Source organism: Phascolarctos cinereus, unplaced genomic scaffold (genome assembly GCF_003287225.1).
Source record: "Phascolarctos cinereus isolate Bilbo 61053 unplaced genomic scaffold, phaCin_HiC Scaffold_2;HRSCAF=192, whole genome shotgun sequence".
NCBI classification, from domain to species: domain Eukaryota; kingdom Metazoa; phylum Chordata; class Mammalia; order Diprotodontia; family Phascolarctidae; genus Phascolarctos; species Phascolarctos cinereus.
The window spans coordinates 337,931,078-337,949,237 of NW_027555625.1; the positions used below are offsets into that span (position 1 = coordinate 337,931,078).

The 18,160-nt window shown below is 36.2% G+C and overlaps 1 long non-coding RNA gene across 1 annotated transcript in view; it reads left to right on the forward strand.

The window, feature by feature from the left end:
• The first annotated feature begins 10,073 nt into the window (after nucleotides 1-10,073).
• Nucleotides 10,074-18,160, forward strand: part of LOC110211684 (uncharacterized) — a 31,797-nt gene continuing 23,710 nt past the window's right edge. Inside the window, exon 1 of the long non-coding RNA XR_002325469.1 lies at nucleotides 10,074-10,350. This is a non-coding gene — a long non-coding RNA (uncharacterized LOC110211684). The remainder of the gene's footprint in view (nucleotides 10,351-18,160) is intronic.

Consider the following 18,160-nt stretch of genomic DNA (forward strand, 5'->3'; position numbering starts at 1 on the left):
TGTCAGATTTTATATTCTTGGCCTCAAGGATCACTGCGGAAAGTGAATGCAGCCTTGAAATTAAAAGACACTTGCTCCTTGGAAAGCAAACTATAGGGGCAGCTAGGTGGCACAGTGGATAGAGCACCAGCCCTGAAGTCAGGAGGACCTGAGTTCAAATCCGGCCTCAGACCAAACACTTGACACTTACTTGCTGTGTGACGTTGGGCAAGTCACTTAACCCCAATTGCCTAAAAAGGCGGGGGGAAGAATTAAGGAAAGCAAGCTATAGCAAATCTGGACAGCATCCTAGAAGGAAGAGACATCACCTTGCTGACAAAGGTCCATATAATCAAAGCTATGGTTTTTTCCAGTAGTGATGTGTGGCTGTGAGAGTTGGACTATAAGAAAAGCTGAGCACCACAGAATCAATGCTTTTGAATTGTATTGGAGAAGACTTTTGAGAGTCCCTTGGACAGCAAGGAGATCAAAGCAGTCAATACTGAAAGAAATTAATTCAGACTCTTCACCGGAAGGTCAAATACTGAAGCTGAAGCTTAAATACTTTGGCCACCTAATGAGAAGACAGGAGTCACTGGAAAAGACCCTGGTGTTGGGAAACATTGAAGGCAAAAGGAAAAGAGGATGCCAGAGGTGAGATGGACGGATAGTGTCATGACAACAACAAACATGAACTTGGGTAGACTTTGAGAGATAATAGAAGATAGAAGGGCTTGATGTGCTATGGTCCAGGGGGTTGCAAGAGTTATACGAGACTTGAATGGCTGAAAAAATAATAATCCTTGGCCCTATTCCTGTAAAATAAAGTAGCAGCTATTAATTCTTATTAATGTTAGTAATATAAATTGTGATAACATCTTGCCTAAGTGTGAGGAATAAGGAGGTAGCAATGGTAGGGTAGTGATTCCCTTTGAAAATCACATTTTGTCTTTATTATGTTAGGATATTTTTGTTCTATCATCTTTTTTAAATTAGTACTTTGTCTCTGTAATTAGTTTTACTTGATCTACCCTGATACACCCCTATTCCCACAGTTTCTCTTCAACCCCCTTGTTCCTTTTCTCACATTAAAAATCACAAATACTTTTGAAGCTCTGTCTTTAGGAATTGATTTTTGAAAGTATGTTTTTCTTTTCTTTGTTGATCCCTTGCTCTTTCACCTATTGGAATATACATTTTATTTTTCATAAATCGTTTTTTCTTTTTAAAAAAAATTGCCACCAAAGGGGTTTTTTATTGTCCCATTCTCAAAAACAACATTTTAGGCTGCTTTTTCTCCAGTACGAGTATATTTTCCTCCAGAGACTGTTGATTGCTTTTTTTGCTTTAACTTGATTTTCATTTTTTTAGATGCATAGATTTTTTTGTTACATTTTCTAGTTACCTACTACAAAATTTTGGAAAGTTTATTCCAGGAATAATTTATTCAAGAAGGTCTTATTTATTCTCAATTTCCTCTTCATTTTATTTGGGAGCTATCTCTAATCCCTAATTAGACAATCTTTCTCCCATAGTCTACTTATTACTAGTGTGAACATATTTTTATGCAAAAATGCTTATAATAAACATGATTTAATTAGTGGTCTACAACATCATAAACTGCATGATATTTTGCATGATTGTTTGAAATATGTTGGAACATGAAAATTCATTTTTTGTTGCATAATTTTGAGTTAATGCCTGTTCTGTTACTATTGCTTTGAATATTCACTTATTCTTTATGTGCTGTATATTTACTATATAAAACCTTACTTAGTGTGATGGACTGGCTGTGTTGTTCAAATGCCAAATGTATGTTTGCCTAAAAGACTAGGCAAGCACTTAAACACGGAGGTCAGAAAAAAAATACAAAGACATTCTGACGATCTTCTTTGAAGAACTTTAGAATCAATTGTGAGTCAGGAGACACTAGCACAGGAACATCATCAAATCACACACATCAAAGAAGACACTGTGATCTATGAGCAAAGCAGAATTGCAGTAGCGCAAAAGAATCATGAGATGCACAAATTTAGAAACATCTCCATTCCAAATGTTCATATGGACTATTTGAACCTGACCTGTGGTAGAGTCTTCCAAAGACAGATTGATCTGATCAGCCACAGTTGGATACACTGTACCTTGACCCCAATATAGTGATGTCATTTTGGTCCTTTTTAAAAATGGAAGATAACAAACAAACAACCATTGGGGCATAATCTTGAACTATGTTTGTTTTTTGCTTAAGTTAGTATTATTGGCCTTGTTGAATTTGTCAAACATGAAGCAGTCCCTTGAAAAGATGTGTGCAGAACTGATCAAAAGGTATTATTATGTAAAGTATACAATACAGGTCAGAGAAAACTGATGCAGATGCAGATATCCTGTCCTAAAGTCTGTAGTGATATTGAATTCAAGTGTAAAAGTCATATGTTATATCCATGGAGCTGGGCTACACTCAAAGGGACTTGTAGCTTGAGATTTCCATCACACAATATGTCAACTGAACATTTGGACCAACCTTCCTTGCTTCAGTTGTCTGTGGATGACTTGCAGTGGGAACACTTGATTAAAAAGGGCATATAATAAAAACTAAGAAGGAAAGAAGCAGTACTGAAGGACTCAATTTCTGGGTGTCAGAAGGTACCTCACTATTGATACAATGGCAGAAGTTAAAACTGTCAATGGGATGCTTCACCAGATTGTGATTAATCCCATGTATGGTACCAGGAAGTAGGTGGTATCAGATCATATTGCTCTACAGCCATGAAAAAATTGCATGATGACTTTGAGTCTATGGATCAACAGTGGAAACTAGATCTAGGGGGGAAAAGTCACATTGTATTGACCCAAGAAGGCAACAGATATCATTAAGAAGTATGGAATTTGCACCCCCATGTGTGAAAAGAAAAGAAATGTCAACTCATTCTGCATACTTAGAGAATATAAGTACCAGCAAACCTTTGTAATTTGTTTGCATTGACTTTATTAAAAATGAATTTTATTGATATCTTTTGTTTTTATGTTGGCTAAATTTCCCATTGTATCCCTGTTTATCATCCTCCCAGAAAACTTTCCCATATGACAAAGAATATGTTTTAAAGAAAAAGAGGAAGAAGAGAAAAAAATCGCCAAAACCAATCAACATACTGAAAATGCATAAAGATATATACATTGTCTCACACCTGTGGACCTTCCACCTTTGCAAAGGAGTAGGGCAAAGGGTCTTCTTTGGGTATATGTTTGCTTTTTGTAATTTGGTGGCATTCACTTTCAATTGTTTTGTAAATTTTTTCCCCCATTTCGTTGTTGTAGTCATTCTGTTTATTGTCTTCTTGGTTCTGATTACTTCACTCTGCATCAGTTCATGTAAGTCTAGATATGCTTTTCTGTATTTCTCATGTTCATCACTTCTTAAAGCACAGTAATATTCCATTACATTTATATCTCGTACTTATGCACCACAACATGTTTAGCCATTCCTCAGCCTACTTTGGATGTTTACTTTGTTTCCAATTCTTTGCTATGACTAAAAATACTATTATAAATATTTTGGTGTATATAGGAACTTCCTTTTTAACAATGATCTCCTTGTACATATGTCTAATAGTGCAATCTCTGGGTCAAAGGATGTGGACATTTTATCCACTCTATTCACATAATTCCAAATCACTTTCCCAAATGGTTGTAATTAATTATTCACTATTTCCATCTTTTATCATCTTCACTAATTTGTAGGATGTGAGGTGAGACCTCAAATTTATTTTTATTTGCATTTCTCTTATTATTAGTTATTTGAAGCATATTTTCACATGGTTGTTAATAGTTTGCAATACTTCTTTTGAGAACTTTTCATATTTTTTGGCCACTCATACATTGGGAAATGAATTTTGGTCTAATTAATGATCTCTTAGTTGTCTGTGTATCTTGGATACTAAACCCTCATCTGAGAATTTTGATGCAAAGAGTTTTTCCCCATTCTACTGCATCCTTTATGCAAAATCTATTAATTTGGTTTTTCTAGAAGCTTTTTAATTTCATGTAATCAAAATTATCTATTTTATCTTTCATAATTGGTTTTATCCCTTGTTTTGGTTAGGAATATATCTTTGACCCATAGCTATGAGAGTTATATGATTTGTTTCTCTTCTAATGTTTTATGATATAATCTTTAATATTAAGGTCATATAGTCATTTTGTATTTATTGTGGAATATGGTGTAAGATGTTAGTTTAAGACTAATTTCTGGCAGATTGCTTTCTACTTTTCTCAGTTCTTATCAGGAAGGGAATTATTTTACATTTTTAGTTTGTTGAATGCTAATTTATTGAACTCCATTATTTATGATTCTCCATTGTCTATTGTGTTCCATTAATCTAGTTCTTTATTTTAAGCCAATACCAAATGGATTTGATGACTGCTTTATAATATCGTTTGAGGTGTGGACATGTTATTTCCCTTTCATTCCTACCTTTTAAAATTATTTACATTTGCTACTCTAGATAAATTTTGTTATTATTTTATCTAACTATGTAAAGTATTCTTTTGACAGTTTGATTGGTATGGCAATAAAACTGTAAGTTAACTTTGGTAATATTGTTATTATATTGACACAACCAAGGAATAAGCAATGAATATTCCTCCAGATCTTTGAGGTATTCTTTAAGAAGCACTTTGCATTTGAATCTATACAAGTATTTTATGTGCTTCTGGTTGTTCCCCAAATATTCTATTCATTTTGTAGTTATTTTAATGGGATTTCCCTTTCTATTATTACCCCTTGGATCTTATTATTATTGTACAGAAATGCTATTGATTTTGTGCCTTTTTTTATAGTCCTCAACTTTGATGAAGCTATTTATCATCCCAATTACTATCTTTCCTAATTTCCTAGGATTTTCTAGGTAGATCATCATGTTAACAACAACTAAAAATAGTTTTAGCTCCTTCCTATTTGCCTTTAAATATTTAATTTATTTCTCTTATATCATTGCTATTACTAGCATTTCTAGAAAATTTATCAAATAATATCAGGAAGAATGGGTTTCCTTGCATTATTTCTGTATTCACCAAGAAGGTTTCTAGTGTATCACCATTGCATATTATGCTTGCTTGGTTTTAGATAAATATTTTTATGATCTTAAAAATCCCTCTCTGACCATACTTTGTAGAGTGTTGTTTGGACTTTTTTTTTTTTAGAATAAAGGAACATTATCTTTTTCTGAAGCTTTTATTGTAACTATTGTGATAATCGTGTAGTTTTAGATGTTTTTGTTTTAAATTGGGCTAAATATTTTGATTGCTTTCCTAATGCTGAACCATTTCTGCATGCATGGTATAAATCCAATGTGAATACAATTATTTCTTTGATTAATTGCTGTAGTCTATGACAGGAGTTTATTTAAATTCTTTGACATTAACTAATTACATTGATCTATTGTTCCCTTTATTTGTTTTATATTTTCCTGGACTATATTTAGGACTATATTTAGTCTCATAAGAGAAGTTTGGTGGGGTACCTTTTTCCATTTTCATAATAATTTGTGAGTATTGATAGTAATTGTATGTTAATTATTTTCCTCTCTTTATCTCATTTCCCTCCTCTCTGTACAAAGGAGAGGATGGTAAGAGAGGAGGGGTTTTTTTGGCACTAATGATATGTGCTTAATCTATCTTTACTCCACCATCTCCCTTTTCCCCCTTCATCCTGACTCCAATAAAATATTCTTGCCCTTTCTTTTCTTTTAAACCTGTCTTCACAATCCACCTTTTGAGATTGGAGAGTTTGTTTTGCTTATTACGAAATCTTTCCCGAATCTACCATTCCTCTTGTTCCCCCCTCTTTCATCTCCCAGTTCCATTCTGTTTTCCTGTTGTGTTAAATGTATTGTTATACCAAATTCTTTTTGCATATGCACAGGTGTGTGTGTTTGCATGTGTGTGTGCGTGTGTGTTTTGCCATTCATTTGCTGGTCCAGATGAAAGTGAGGTTCAAGTGATACCTCCTCCCTACTTTTCTCTTTGTTTATATAGTGTTCTACTTCCACACCCCAATTATGTGAAATAGTAACTTCTCCCCCTTTTCTGCTCTTTTCTCCCTGACATATTCCTTTTCCCCTCCCTTTTCTTCATTCTTTTAAGGTCATCAAAACATAATTAAAAAAAGCCCAAGATTTCTGTCTTATTTAACTCCCTCTATGACCTTTGACGACGTTAAGGTTCTGAGGGAACACTAGTTTCTTCTTTTGCTCTTAGAATGTAAATATTTAATCCTTGGATTGTCCCTTCCAGAGGCTCAAACATATTTACCTTTTTATCTCTCTTTTGATGCCTGCATTTACATTTCAAAGTTTCTACTCAGCCTTGGTCTTTTCATCATGAATGCTTAGAAGTATTCTATTTCATTAAAAATCTATTCTCTGCTTTCTTATGGGTAAATTGTTCTTGGTAATAAGCCTATAACTTGACTTTTGAAATATCTTATTCCATCCTCTCTTTTCTTTTATTATGGTTGCCACCAAATCTCATTTGATCTTAACTGTGGCTCCTCAGTGCTTGAACTCTTTACTTCTAGATGCTTGCGTTAATTTTCCATTGATTATAGCTCTGGCTTTGGGCTATGGAATCCCTGAGAGTTTTCATTTGAGAAATTCTTTCAGTAGGTAATTTTAAAAATCTATTTAAAATCTATTTTTACATTGCTCTTTAGTTAAGATAGGTCAAGGCTGTTTTCATTCATAATTTCATTTAATGTGGCAACCAGGCTCTTTCTTTCATCATCACTTTCAGATAGTCCAATGATTCTTAGAATTTTTTTTTCTCCTTGACCTGTTTTTTAGGCCAGATATTTCTGATATGAGTTATCCTATATTTTCTTCCATTTTTTCAGTCTTTTGTTTTTAATATTTCTTATTATCTCCTATAGTCATTAACTTCTTTTTGGACCATTCTAATTTTCAAGGACTCTATTAATTAGATAAGGCTTTATACCTCTTGTACTAAGCTGTTAATTCTTATCACTTTTTTTTCTCTAGAAAAACATGTTCCAGTTTTTTCCTCTACATTTATCTCATTTATAATACCATTTAAAAAAAAAATTCTTGCTTCATTTATTCCAAGAATTCTATTCCAATTCCATTCCATTTCTATTCCAATTCAGTTCCAAGAATTGGCCTTATGGACAAGCTATGTTTTTCTTTGAGGCTTTGCTCATGATTGTATTCTCCTCTTCTATAATTCATAAAAGTCTTTTTTTTTCCTCATTCTTCCAACATTGCTTCCTGAATTAGAACTTATATCAGGAACAAGTTCTGTGAACCTCTGGGAGGAATGTTGAGGCATTATTCAGTCCTGATATGTATGATATGTTGCCCTGACACTACTATCTCTACATATTAAGTGCTGGTTTCTTTAATGGTCTCAAGAGTGGCTCAGGCCAAGGAACTGCAAACTTTCAGCATACCCTAAATGGCTGGATCATTGCCCTCCCAATCTGAACTTTAAAGGCTCCCAAAACTAGCAAGACTAGACTAGTTTTGTCTGAGCAATAAAACTGCAGGTTTACCTCTGGTTGGAGCTCTAATAGACAAATACTGGCCCCAATCCCTGTCAGCTAACTGTAATTCTCTGAAGGTTCAGAGTAATAGAGCTACAAACTCATTCCTGGTTCATATTTCCTGTCCTGATTGTTCAATTGAAGGCCCCAATCTTGGTCTGTAGGCTCTCTCTGTGGTCCTGCTCAAGGTTAGAGAAATAACTGTAGACTCGTCTCTGTTCTGAACTTCCTGTGCCAGCTACAAGTTCCAGACTCTACCCTTCCTCAGCCCTGCTCCAGGGCCAAAATAGCTTGGCTTTGCTAGTCTTCATGTCGGCTTATTGCAGAAGAACTAGAACTAGTCAGTTGGTCACTAGACTGACTAGGATTACAAGTGAACCACAATAAGTAGTGCATGTATATCCAGGCAATGGTAGGGATTGCCTACATAAAGTGTACCTTGCATTTGTAATGGTAAACTGGTACGTGTGCAGAGTTCAGCATGCTTGGATGATGCAAATTCTTCACCTAGGGGAAGCTGGAGAGTCTCTTTCCTGGAAATTCATGATAACATGTAATGGAAGTGATTTGGAGAGCCATTATGGAGCCAGTTCCAGCTGACTAACTATGTGATGAAGAGGTGGTCACTTAAACATTTTCTCTTCAACTGTGCTTTTGGTGGATCTTCAGGACTGCTTTTCTGATGGTATCCAGAAAGAGACAATGCTATAAGGGAAGAGACTTTGGGCCCTCTTCACCAAGGTTTCCATGTGACCCTGTAGCTACAGGCCTGGTTTCTTTGCCTGCCTCAACATTTGTTTTTTCACTTTAAGTGAAGAGATAGCAGTATCTCAGCAGCTGGGTTTTTACAGATGTGTCAACATCAATCAATGGTCCAAGGAGCAAGGACTGGCCTCCAGGAGCCAGCTCATTATATCAGACACAAGTTCTCATCCAATAGTCATACTACATGTAGACGTGAACTTGCCAGTGTTATATAGTAACTGTCCTATTTTTAAAAGTGAGAGCTCTGTTGAAAAAGAAAACATGACTGAATGCCATCAAAAGATACAAAACATTGGATCCATTAAAATTGAATTCAAAATTTCCTAGTTTAATTTCCTATTTCAAGTTAGCTTGACTGATTTTTACAAGGGACTGTAAAATTTTGGGACCCAAGAATGTTAACTGCATTAATGTAGAATGGAAGAGAACAAGCATTTATTTAGCCAGGGATTGTGCTGGGCAATTTAGAAATATTACCTTATTTGATTCTCATTACAACCCTAGGAGATAGGTATTATTATTATCCCCATTTTATAGTTGAGGAAATTAAGGCAAAGAGATGTTAAGTAACTTGACCAGGGTCACCAAGCTACCTCAAGTTGTCTCTTAGCCTTTTGAAGGGGGCCTCCACTGTCTCATATCACCCCTCATCCGCTCACTGCCTACACACACACACACACACACACACACACACACACACACACACACACACACACGGTTTTAGGGGTACCCATGAGAAATCAGTACTTACCTTTTCAGGCCCTCATCCTGAGCTTCCACTGTTCTGTTTTCTCCAATATTATCAATGGAGAATCTCTTTAGTCACCCAGCTTTAAATAGGGTGACCTTAAACTTTGCCAAGGTTGTATAGAAAGAAGAGATGAAACAAAACATGCTCCTCCCAAAGTCTGCAACATACTTTTCCACAAATACCCAGAGTCCAGTGGAAAGTGGGTTCAAGCTTAGAAAGCCCATGTGGAAAGGAGTAATTTGTACCTCCTGGGCATTACTGGAAGTCCTTTTCTCCCCTTGGTGAGTGCTCAAGAAGTTTTCCTTAGGCATGACATAATTTCTTTGTTGAGTTCCTTGGCCTCTCATCTTATTTCTTTTCATGTCTTGACAAATCCCAACCCTACATTATTCTTACCATTCGCCTCCTCTGCTCCTACACAGACTGCTGAATAGAGCTGAAGTAAGTCCCCTATCTGAGCTGTCTGGGTCCAAAAATTTTTGTTTTCTAGCCTCATCTGGGCCCTCAGTTCACAAGAAAATCCTTTTACTCTCCCCAAATTGAATCTCTTTCTCATTTCTCATAGTGGCTGATTTAAATATTGTCTTCTCTCCTCAAAACTCCCACACCAAGCCCTTTTCTCTGTCATATCTTTTTAGCTGAGGACCATTATTCCTAATTTACTGAGAAAATAGAAGCCATTCTCCCTGAGCTCCCTTTTTTCCTTTTCTCTCCACCATCCTTAAAAAACTTTCACTAGACCCTGCCATCCCCTCAAGCAATCACCCTGTATCTATCCTCTCTTTCTTAGCCAAGTTCCTTGAAAAAGTTATCAATACTCATTACCTCCACTTCCTCTCCTCTCATTTATTTCTCAGCCTTTTATAATCTGGCTTCTGACCTCATCATTCAACTGAAATTGCTCTGTCTAAAATTACCAATGATTGTTTAATTAGTAAGTCTGAGGGGAAGAATGTGGCTGTTGGACCAGTTTCTGTGTCCATGGTTTGATTCTCCCTTTATGTACACAGTAAGAAAAAATTCCCTGGCTCAGTCAGGAAAATGCAAACTACTAGATTAATTCTTTGGCAATTCTGGTGCTATGCCCCAGAAAAAGTACTGCTTTCTGACTTCAGTGTGTCTGACAGGGAAGTCTGCTTTCAGACTCCTGGCCTCCCTTAGGTACAATGACCTTTTAAAACCTCTCAACAGGGATTAGGTGAAAGTTGACTTCTCTCTTAGAGTACCTTTATTGGATGAGAAGGGGAAGAAGCAAAGGTGTGGTTTTTCCAACATATTCTTTTGAAAGGGATTCCAACAGGTGAGTGTTTAATTTTCCTTGTCTTTATGCAAACTACTCAATGTGATCTTGGGAGGCTTGGTAGCTGCTACTCTTTCTAATAATCTCCCAGCTATTGGTAGGGAGTGAGAGGGAGGTATTGGGTGGGTTTCTTTCTAATAATTCCATGGCTGTCAGAAAAATTCTGTCTAATATCTCTCATCTATAGGAGAAGTTTCTCCCTAAGAAGTCCTGAGTGGTGGGGGGAGGTTTCTGATAATTTCTTCTGAGAGTCTTTTTTTTTTTCTTTTTGGTCTTGGAGTTAACTTTTTGTATGTGTCTGGTTGTTGTTGTCACATCTACTTCTGGTTTGCTTTGCCTTTGATTCTCAGTAAGCTCAAAAGTGTCTATTTTGTGTTGTTATGTATACTCTCTGTTGTTATAGAGACATCTATCCCAACTTTGCTTCTTGTGTGTGAACTAAGTTCCAGCATAAAAGGGGTGTTTTCTCAGCTTGTATGTTCCTTAGAGTAGAAAGTGTATTTAAAGTGATTTGTAACTAGAAACTAGCAGTTGAATGAATATCAACTTAACTCTTTCCTCTAGGTAACTTTAAGGAATTTCTTTAAATTAGTTATGAAAATAGAAAATGAAAGGTTTCCCCCTGTTAGGAAATGAGAGGAAAAATTAAAAAGAAAAGTTAAATCTCTGTAGCAAAAAAAAAAAAAAGTTGACCACAATTAGTGCTAAGGGTCTGTCAAAACTGTAATTGGAATGGATCCCAGAAAAGGTTGATTACCTATTGTATAAAGCTGACAGGAGTTTAGGCTTTTTTTTTCTCTTTCAAACATATATGATTAACTCTTAATTGAGAACAGATTTTTTTTTAAATCGACTTAGTTTAGAAAGAAAATGAGAATTTTCCCAGGTTGAGCAGCGATCTTCTTTTCCTCTGATCTAGCCAACCAGGGAATAGGGAGAGATCACACAAATTATATTAGGAACAAAACTGAGTTTATACTAAATTTCATAGTGAAATATTTCTGAATTTATTACAGATCATTAAATTGGAACTGAAGAAATTTAAATATCTGCAACCAACTTTATGCCTTTATACTCCCTCTTATGAAACCTTTGTACTGACTTCATTTATTACTGAAATTACTTTAATTTAAACCCTCCCTCCTAGTAGCTACTGCTGCTGAAAGAGGGACTATTTCCCCTAGGAAAAGTTTCTTTTGCCCACAGGAACCAATCTGAATAAATGATTTTGTTTAATTCAGTTGTTTGTCAAAATTGAAGGAATTTTGCCTAGATCTAGTTGTGCTGATCTTAGCTCCTAAAAAAATTTTTTTCAAAGAGCTTATTAATCCAATATACTGAAATGATATTATGTAGAAAAGAGACAGAAACAGTAGGAAAAGGAAAACTAACAACAAAATTAAGAAACATGCAGTACATTTTGAAAGCAGAAGAGTTTAAGATTGAGAAATTAATAATGGTACGCAAAAAAAATAAACATTACAAATATTCCTTGAGAAACAAATACACAGTAACATACAGAGTTAAAGTGGAAGACACTTGCAACCTAGTGAAAATTTAGAAAAATAGATTTAAAAATAAGATTCATAGAAAAGCGTCTCTCTGTTAGAAACTGTTTAGAATAGGAAATTGAAAAGAAAATTCTTCTTCAGGTAGTTGAGGGGGATTTCAAATTATTTTCAAGCTTGACTTCACATATGTTGATAATTGTGTGGATTTGGAAAAGAAAGCAGAAGTCATGAAACAATTTTAAAATGGGACAATTAAACAGTTGGGGGTAATTATCACCTATGTAGCACAGTTGATCTAAGTTGTAGATAGTGTGATGAATCATAATGTTCTATCTTTCCAGCTATGAAGTAATTTGGAGGGGGGTGTCGGTGGCATTCCAGCATGTAATATCAAAATTGGGAGATAAAGACACGGAGTTTTTTACTCCATGGTAATAACTTGGAGATTTATCCAGCTAGACTAAGGTTATTAAATTGATGGCAATAAAGTCTGTTTTGGGTTTTATACATTAATTGTTTGTAAGATTGTTTAATGTTAATGCTATATATATGACTTGCAAGCACTCTAAGTAAAGAAAATATCATAAAGCTATACAGTAAATTCTTGGGAATGATATCTAGAGTATTCCATTAGACTTGAGGGTTCACAGAAAGAACAAACGCATCTTGATAGTTAATACACTAGCTTGAAGACATTTACCAGAAACATGTTCCTGGATTTTCAGCTTAAAAAAGATGGTGGTGTGGGGAGAGGGGGATGGGAGAATGTGAATTTTAAGCCTAAGTGTGAGCTGAAATCAGGAAAGAATGGACATTGGAGTTTCGCTAAACAGAGTAATTAGAGAATTGGGAATGAATTTGGAAAAATTCAAATTATGACAAAATGTCATATGTGTTTTATAAAATTTATACATCTAGGCACAAGATATTTCTACAATATCTGGATGTATCTGAGTCCTATTTCTCCCTTCCTAAACAGATGAGAAAATGGTGCTTCTACAAGCAATTTATTAAGGAGTTTGTTTAATACTGTAAGTAGGCAATGCTACTTTAGGAACACAAGAGCGCATTTCACAAGCGTAGGGAAATCCCTGCGTGAAAACATGATTCTATTAAAGTCAGCAAAATAATTAAGAATTAATTCTCAATTGATGCCCCTCTATCAACAGCAACTTCAGAGGCTACTTTATAGGATGAACTATAAAGGATATCTGTAAGATACAAGCCCAATTACATTTTCGCTGTTCCTATCACTCTGTCTTACAAAAATAGTAAAATGACAAATTAGAATAGAAACAAAATAGTCCAAATACCAATGTAAATGGCTTTACTTATGCTTTACTCATATCCCCATGCCCTGCCACAAGGTCCAGCACCAACAGGGAAACTCTCTGTGGAATAAAATTTTAATGGGCAGACAATTTTCTGACCTACCAGTGGTTGATGAATTAAGTGATTAATAAAGTATTAATGAAATATATGCAAGTAGGAGCTCCCTTGCTCGAAGAGTCAGAGGAACTCTGATATCCCATCTATCTTGGTGATTGGGTCCAGATGATTAAGAGGCCAATGAGATAGTTTAGGAAAGAGGTGAGGAGAGCCTGAGCTAAAGTGATGGCTTTGTGAATATTGAGAAGAGGATGGATATCAGACATACTATAGTGGTAGAAGAGGCAAGATCTGACAGTTGATTGGATGTAGGGGGTGAGAAAGAATGAGAACAAAATGATTATACTCTTAGTATAAGACTTTTGTAGAATCCTGTTCCATACCAGATTCTTCTTAATATCAACATTGTCATGAAGTAACAAGGTCTTCCTAGATGAGTATGAACAAACTTGTCCCCATTCCGAGGTACCACCAACTCTAACATCACTTCTAACTAAGTCTTTTGGAAACTTAAGTGCACAGCAACAAAGGACAAGTCCAGCAGTGGCAGAATGACCAGTGTGAAGAAAAACTGTCATCCAGAGGAAATGGGATTCATAAAGGCACCTCCAAGATACAAGTGAGCTTGGGGGACCTTGGAATGATAACACTTTTGTCTCCTACCAAATTATCCAAGACCTAACCCTGACCTATTTCTGTGAGCACAGGACCTTGCATAGGAGTTGGGAGTTGGGAGAGGAATACCAGTGCTACTCTATTCCATACCCCCTAAGAAACCTGAAGATTAGGCAGATTGTGTCCTAGTTATCAAGGGAAGTCTGTGCCATAATAGGACAAAATTATTGTACTCACATCCCTGACCCCCCTAACAGATTATTAGATATTAATTGTATATAAACATAGTTAGTAGGATGCTTAATGACCCAGAACAAGGAACTAAACTGTCCATCCTGATAGGTAGCTGAGTAGACCTTGGTAAATTGGGAGAGTGGGCGTTGGGAGATGTCCTATATATTCCCATATCATTATCTTAGTCCATCTTTAGCTTTGGTTGTTCCTTTCCTTCTACCCTCTAGCAAAAAACCATCTTGTTATTCCCTCCACATCAGTTGGAAGTCATTTTCATGTCCTTGATCACTGTAAGGATCACCCGTCCTCAGCTGAGGATGTCAGCTATCTTCGTTTCATAGATTCTGAAGAATGCCCTAATATCCAAGATGATTTCTTTTGTGCTCTAAAAGCACAAAAGTAGGGAATGTGAAAGCAAGACCTAGACCAGTCTAATTTGCTGTGATTCTTTTTAAAATTTATTTTATTTTTGATTTATGAAATAAAACAAGTATTTTATAACATAGTACAATAAAAAAGATGAGTGCATATGAAACTGCAAATCTACTATGCACAACTTGCTATTCCTTTAAAATATACAATAAAATTATCATGTAAATTTCTTTTTTTCTTTCCTACCCCCCAGAGATGGTTATCATTAAACACAACTAGGCATATATATATATATGTATGTATGTATGTATTTATGTATGTGTGTGTATATATGTACATGTGAATGTATATTATATATATGTGAACTGGTATGACTCATATGAGCCAGTTCTGTGATTTAGCTACAACAGAGTTCATCCAGAGGGTGAGCACAAAGGATTGTTGTTATGCCAAGCTCAGGGCACAGCTTGTTTGTGGGGCCTTAGCTCTGGAAAAAAAGTATCTCCTAATAGTAAAAAGAGAAGTATGAAAACAGAGGGGTGATCTTGGCATGAGGATCCTGACAATATCTAAAATTCAAGATATCCCTACATATAAATATATGTAAAATTATTCTATACATACTTCTGTTATCAGTTATGATATAATTAGTTATGATTCTATAGAGATTAGCTATAGATGGGCAGACAAGGTATTACTAATATGAAGAAACTATGGACAAATGCATTCCCATGGGAAAGAATTCTATCCTTAGCATCTGATTAACTTGTAATACTGATTCTGAGAAAGTTGGATCCCAGCTTGGTCACCATGTCTTATTAACCATACTCTTATCACTTTCCTAACTATGTTTGTCTCTCTCAATGTTGTAATGTCACCCTCTCATTCAGCTTTTAACTCTGCGTCACCCACAATTTATTCTTTTTCTCCTCAATCCAGTTTTAAGTGTATATAGGGGAGAACATGGCTGGAAAATCGATTTACATGTCCATGATCTAATTTTCCCCTTATATATGCAAGTAATAAAAAATTCCTTGGCTTAATCCAGGAAAATGCAGTGTGTTAAATTACCTCTTCAACAAAATCATGCCCCCACACTGTAGGTATGACCAAGGCTTTGACCTGAGTCCTCTTCTCTTGCCTATCTACACTATTTCACTTGGGAACCTCAACAGCTCCCATAGATTCAATTATTATCTCTCTTCAGATGATTCCCAAATCTATATATCCAAAGTCTCTTTTGAGCTATACTCCCAAATCACCAACTACCTATTAACCATTTCAAACTGGATGCCCCAATGACATTGTCCAACTCAGAAAATAAATTACCAAAGAACTACAGAGGTTATGCAACAACTGTTAACTCTGAAAATAGCAAAGAGCTCACAATGGTTATAGGCAAAAAGCCTTTTTTATTCTGTTGGAGGAAGAAAACTATACAAACTGACATGCTGGGGTCTCCTCAAGGCAGCAAGGCTAAGCCCGGATACATGTAGTTGCGGCTAGACCAAGAACTAAGCAATGAGGCATAGCTATGGCAGTGAGGAATAACAGCAACAGTGAGTCAGGTTAGATTCATAGTACAGCTTCATGACTGTAATGCGGTTCCTGCAGGTGCTTGTCCAAGCTCAGGGACCACCTGGGGCTGATATGAACAAATTCTGTGATTTAGCTACAGCAGAGTTCATCTAGAGGGTGAGCACAAAGAACTGTTGTTATGCCAAGCTCAGGGCACAGCTTGTTTGTGGGGCTTTAGCTCTGGAAAAAGGGTGTCTATTAATAGTAAAAAGAGAAGTGTGAAAACAGAGGGGTGGTCTTGGCATGGGGATCCTGACAACAGCTAAAATTCAAGATATCCAAAACAAAGATTTTTTTTATCTTTCCCCCCAAAACTCATTTCTCTTTCCAACTTCCTTATTTCTGTTGGGCATCTTGATCCTTCTAGTCTCTCAGATGCGTGACCTCAGTGTTATCCTTCAATCCCCACTTTTTCTCACCCTTTAGTCAATTGCCCAATCTTATCATTTCTACTTCTACCATATCCATGGCAAACATATTTTTCTCATTATTCACAAAGTCATTGTCTTAGGTCAAGCCCTTATCATCTCTTGTCTATGTTATTGCACTAGCCTCCTAATTCATTTCCCTGCCTCAAGTCTCTTCCCAACCCAAATCCTCACACAGCGACCAAAGTGATTTTCCTTAAGAACAAGTCTGGCCATATAACTCTACCAATATCAGTTGGTAACCACTCTGATTCCTTATGTCTCTAGGATGAAATATAAACTCTTTTATTTAGTTTTCAAAGTCTTTTACAACTTGGTCCCAATGTACCTTTCCAGCCTCACTATGTACTTCTCCCCTTTCCACACTCTATCATTTAGGTAAATTGTTTTTCTTGCTGTTAATCACACGTGATACTCTATGCCTTCAAAATGACCTCCCCATATATCTAGAATATTCTCCCTCATGTCCACCTTACAGATTTCCTTCCTTCCCTCAAGACTTTACTTAAGAACTGCCTTTTACTGCTAGGACTCTATTTCCCTAAACTACTTTGACTTTATTTCTTATATATTTCTGTAACCCATATAAAGTCTATGGAGTCCTTATCCCTACTCTTATTCATGTCAATTAGAGTCCACCAGAGTAATGTTGGCTACATATCCCCTTCAGCATTTTGATGGGTATTGCTGAGTTGTTGGAAATGTCTTTATAAGGCTTAAATCCCCATTCTGGTGTATGCTCTTCTGTATCTGTTTTTGGTGATTAGCATATCATTTCACCAATTAACAGCAATTAGCTTTTACAGAGTGGTTTGCTAATAAGATAGAAATTATCAAAGTACAGATGGGAGTACTCCCAGATGAGAGTGCACTCTCCCCTACAAAACCTCAGTCCCTGCAAAGAGTGGACTCAAACTTAAAAATGGTTGTTACAGAGCATTAACTCCTCCAAGTTCACTTCTGATTAAGGCATAGCCAACGAATGAATCATTTCCTTCTTTGCAGAAGCCAGTATTTCTGTGTTCATATACTACTGGCCTGGATTTCTCAGGGCTTCACACTCACCAGGTATGGCTGCTCACAACTCTGGCATACACAATAGTTTCAGATCCTGTGGGGTTTTCCAAACTTTTTTAAACTTACAAGGTCAGAGCCTAGTCCAGCCTGTCTCTAATATCTAATAATCCCATCCCTCCTGAACCTAAGGCAGGAAAGAATGAACACAAAAGAAATAGAAGCAACAACAAAGACATCTGATTATGGCTTCACACAGAATTATATGAGGAAAATAGGTCACTAGCACTCTCCCCACTTGCCTCATCATTCAAACAAAGCTGGTAGGAAGGAAAACAAGATCAAGTTATTGGGGGTTTTTCTATACATGTTCAGTTCTGGTTCAGGAGCCAAGCAAAAGACCTTTCCTCAGTACAGATAAGCAGACAGGAAACACTCAAAGAACATCAGTGCATGTTCCAAAGTCCATACCACAGAATACCTTCAGATGCTCTGAAGTCACGGTGGGTAATTGAATCAGGTCAAGTATACTGTACGTGCTTATAAGAACTGGACTTTCCTTGGCTAGCCTCCAATTACCTTCTACCCCTTTATGCTACCATATTTAAAAAATTTGCCATCTTTGTCAAATGGACTAACATGTTTTAAACACATTGTTCATGTCAATCC